This window comes from Anolis carolinensis, chromosome 2 (assembly GCF_035594765.1).
Source record: "Anolis carolinensis isolate JA03-04 chromosome 2, rAnoCar3.1.pri, whole genome shotgun sequence".
NCBI classification, from domain to species: Eukaryota; Metazoa; Chordata; class Lepidosauria; order Squamata; family Dactyloidae; genus Anolis; species Anolis carolinensis.
Window position 1 is genome coordinate 4292241 of NC_085842.1, and position 5085 is coordinate 4297325.

Consider the following 5085-nt stretch of genomic DNA (forward strand, 5'->3'; position numbering starts at 1 on the left):
ATGCTGGGGAAAATGGAAGGAAAAGGAAGAGAGGCCGACCAAAGGCGAGATGGATGGACGGTATCCTTGAAGGGACTGGTTTGGCTTTGAAGGACTGCTTTTGAACTCCGGTGCTGGAGGAAAATCCTGAGTGTGCCTTGGACCGCAAGGAGATCCAACCAGTCCATCCTCCAGGAAATAATGCCCAGTGGCTGCTCACTGGAGGGAAGGATACAAGAGGCAAAGATGAAGTATTTTGGCCACATCATGAGAAGACAGGAAAGCTTGGAGAAGGGAATGATGTTGGGGAAAATGGAAGGAAAAAGGAAGAGAGGCCAACCAAGGATGAGATGGATGGACAGTATCCTTGAAGTAACTGGTTTGGCTTTGAAGGACTGCTTTTGAACTCTGGTGCTGGAGGAACATCCTGAGAGTGCCTTGGACCTTGGCAAGAAGATCCAACTAGTCCATCCTCCAGGAAATAATGCCCAGTGGCTGCTCACTGGAGGGAAGGATTTGTTGTTGCTGTTTATTTGCTCAGTCGCTTCCAACTCTTGGTGGCCTCATGGACCATCCCAGGCCAGACCCTGTTGGCCATGCTCAACCCCAGTTCCTTCAAGGTCAAACCAGTCACTTTAAGGATACCATCCTTGAGGGCTGTTCGGCAGTGGAACTCTCTTCCCCGGACTGTGGTGGAGGCTCCTTCTTTAGAGGCTTTTAAGCAGAGGCTGGATGGCCATCTGTCGGGGGTGCTTTGAATGCGATTTCCTGCTTCTTGGCAGAATGGGGTTGGACTGGATGGCCCATGTGGTCTCTTCCAACTCTACTATTCTATGATTCTATGATTCTATGATCCATCTTGCCCTTGGTTGGCCTCTCTTCCTTTTTCCTTCCATTTTCCCCAGCATCGTGATCTTTTCCAAGCTTTCCTGTCTCCTCATGATGTGGCCAAAATACTTCAACTTTGCCTCTGATCTCCTTCCCTCCACTGAGCAGCCATTGGGCATTATTTCCTGGAGGATGGACTGACAGGGCGCTCTGGCCTGGGATGGTCTGTGAGCTCATCAAGAGTTGGAAGTGACTGAATGCATAAACAACAACAACCATATCAAAATAGATATACAATATAGTAATCAATCTATACATAAGAAATGACTATGAGGGTTGAATGAAAAGTAACACCTCCACCTTCGTAACTCCTCAACAGATGGCAGTCCTGGTCTGCAGCAGGTCCTGGCTTGTTCAGTAGACTCTCCTCTACAGTTCCATTTGGTGGGAAGCCTTAGCATTGAACGGTTGTGTTGTTAAAGTGCAAAGTATGGAACCCTGCACAGATGGTCGGTCAATGCGACAAGCAACGTGAAGTCACTGAATTCTTGAGAGCAGAAGGCAGGCCTGTAGCCGGGGTGGGTGGGGTGGGGGTGGGGGTTAGGGGTTCAACCCCCCCCCCCAAATTTTTCAGGTTAAAAAAAACCTGGTTTCCTCATGAATTTCCCCAAATCCCCATGCTAAGTCTATGAGACGTAAAACATTAAGAGTCCCTCCAGGCACTATCTCAAGCAGATATTGACAGGTCTGAACCCGGGGGGTGGGTGGGTCAGGGGTTCAACCCCCCCCCCCCCCCGAAATTTTCAAAATCTCTCCCAAATTTTTTTTCTGGCTACGGCCCTGGCAGAAGGTGTCACCCTAAAGGAGATTCATCACAGAATGCAAGCTGTTCCTGATAATGAAAGAAGATCTGTGTGGACATCATTATGCTTCTGATGAAAACGTTGAGAGAACCGTGAGACGCCGGTTGCGGAAACAGAGTGTCGACTTCTTCCGTGACGGCTTCAGAAAACTTGTTCATGGTTGGCAGAAATGTATCCAATGGTCTGGTGATGATGTGGAAAAGTGAATACCCTGTTTCCCCGAAAATAAGACATCCCCGAAAAATAAGACCTAGTAGAAGTTTTGCTGAATTGCTAAATATAAGGCCTCCCCTGAAAGTAAGACATAGTAAAGTTTCTGTTTAGAAGCATCCTCAGCGTCTGCCAAACAGAACACCAGAGCATGCAGGATTGGTAAATGTACATACTATCTGTACATGAAAATAATGATAGTAACAAGAAATTCCTGATAGGATTCAGAGTTTGTCTGGTTATGTTGGTTTGTGATGACAACTACCGTACAGTATATAATAAATGTTCATTTGTTGTTCAACAATAAATGTGAATTCTTCATCATGGAAAAATAAGACATCCCCTGAAAATAAGACCTGGAGCATCTTTGGGAGCAAAAATTAATATAAGACACTGTCTTGTTTTTGGGGAAACACGGTAGTGGTTATTAAATTGAATAAAGTGAATAGTGGGATGTGTTGTCGAAGGCTTTCATGGCCGGGATCACAGGGTTGTTGTATGTCTTTCGGGCTGTGTGGCCATGTTCCAGAAGTATTCTCTCCTGACATTTCACCCACATCTATGGCAGGCATCCTCAGAGGTTGTGAGGGTTGTGAATAGTGGGAGTTAAAGAGCATATTATTACCCTGTTTGCCCTAAAATAAGACATCCCCAGAAAATAAGACCTAGTAGAAGTTTTGCTGAGTTGCTAAATATAAGGCCTCCCCTGAAAGTAAGACCTAGCAAAGGTTTTGTTTCGAAACATGCCCGCCAAACAGAACACTAGAGCATGCAGGATTGGTAAATGTATGTACCAGAGTGTTGTACATGGAAATAATGGTAGTAATAAGAAATTCTTGATAGGATTCACAGTTTGTCTGGTTATGCAGGTTTGTGATGACAACTACTATAGAGTATATAATAAATGTTCTCTTTTTTTTTGTTCAACAATAAATGTGAACTCTTCTTCATGGAAAAATAAGACATCCCCTGAAAATAAGACCTAGAGCATCTTTGGGAGCAAAAATTAATATAAGACACTGTCTTGTTTTTGGGAAAACACGGTAGTGGTTGTTAAAGTGAATAAAGTGAATAGTGGGATGTGTTGTCGAAGGCTTTCATGGCCGGGATCACAGGGTTGTTGTATGTCTTTCGGGCTGTGTGGCCATGTTCCAGAAGTATTCTCTCCTGACATTTTGCCCACATCTATGGCAGGCATCCTCAGAGGTTGTGAGGGTTGTGAATAGTGGGAGTTAAAGAGCATATTATTATTATTATTATTATTATTATTATTATTATTATTATTATTATTATGTTATTATGTCACAGCAAACAAGATAGATATGCTGGATTTCGTTTCGCAAAACCACAAGTCGAACACTTCCCAAGTGTCTAGGACTGTGTGATGTATTTTCTGATGATGTGTGCAGATCCCAGTAGGGTGGCCTTTTGCAGTTGGCAGATGGTGATTTTGTCAATGTCTATTGTTTCCAAATGCCGGCTGAGATCTTTTGGCACGGCACCCAGTGTGCCCATCACCACCGAAACCACCGGGTTTCTGCCATAGTCTTTGCAGTTCAATCTTGAGGTCCTGATAGCGGCTGAGTTTTTCCTGTTGTTTTTCATCTATGCGACTGTCACCTGGGATGGCAACATCAATGATCCAAACCTTGTTCTTTTCCACAACTGTGATGTCTGGTGTGTTGTGTTCCAGAACTTTGTCAGTCTGGATTCGGAAGTCCCACAGTATCTTTGCATGTTCATTTTCCAATACTTTTGCAGGTTTGTGATCCCACCAGTTCTTTGCTGCTGGGAGGTGGTACTTGAGGCATAAGTTCCAATGAATCATTTGGGCCACATAGTTGTGCCTCTGTTTGTAGTCTGTGCGATTTTCTTACAGCAGCTGAGGATATGATCCATGGTTTTGTGGGTTTCTTTGCACAGTCTGCATTTTGGGTCATCAGCTGATTTTTCGATCTTGGCCTGAATGGCCTTTGTCCTGATGTCTTGCTCCTGGTCTGCAAGGATCAGGCCTTCTGTCTCCTTCTTCAGGGTCCCATTCGTGAGCCAGAGCCAGGTCTTCTATTATTATTATTATTATTATTATTATTATTATTATTATTATTATTTATTGCCTTTGTCCTGATGTCTTGCTCCTGGTCTGCAAGGATCAGGCCTTCTGTCTCCTTCTTCAGGGTCCCATTCGTGAGCCAGAGCCAGGTCTTCTATTATTATTATTATTATTATTATTATTATTATTATTTATTGCCTTTGTCCTGATGTCTTGCTCCTGGTCTGCAAGGATCAGGCCTTCTGTCTCCTTCTTCAGGGTCCCAATTGTGAGCCAGAGCCAGGTCTTCTCCTTATCAGCTTTTCCTTCAATTTTGTCAAGGAACTTTCCATGCAATGTTTTGTTGTGCCAGCTGTCAGCTCTAGTTTGTAGTGCGGTTTTCTTGTACTGGTTTTTTGTCTGCTGTGCTTTGAGGAGTTTCTGATTTTTGACTTCAATCAAAGCAGGTTCTTCACTTTGTTTTACATATTCTGCCAGGGCATGTTCTTCTTCTTTGACTGCTTGTTTTACTTGCAAGAGTCCTCTGCCCCCTGATCTTCTAGGCAGATAGAGCCGGTCAACATCACTGCGAGGGTGCAGGGAATGATGAATGGTCATGAGTTTTCTTGTTTTTCTGTCCAAATTGTCCAGTTCCACCTGTGTCCAATTTATAATGCCAGCAGTATATCTTATGACAGGTATGGCCCAGGTGTTTATGGCCTTGATGGTGTTGCCTCCTATTATTATTATTATTATTATTATTATTATTATTATTATTATTATTATTATTATTATTATTATTATTAACATTGAGGCTGGGAGGCCATCTGTCAGGGGTGCTTTGCTTGTGCTTTTGGTGCACAAAGGCAAAAGGGGGTCGGGCTAAATGGCCCAAAGGGTCTCTTCCAACCCTCTTTGTTGTTGTTGTTGTTGTTATTATTGTTTGGTGGCCAACTATAGTCCGGCCCTCCAACGGTCCGAAGGATCGTGAACTGGCCCCCAGTTTAAAAAGTTTGGGGACCCCTGATCTAGATAGCCAATGACTAGTCTAGGAGGCGGGTAGAAGGTTGCGATTTCCAACAGATTGGAGGGCAGCAGAGCCCCATCCTGGCCATTTGCCTCTCCGGCTCTTCCCTCCTCCGGGCTCAGGGGGGCTTTGGGGGTCCCTCCTCCTCC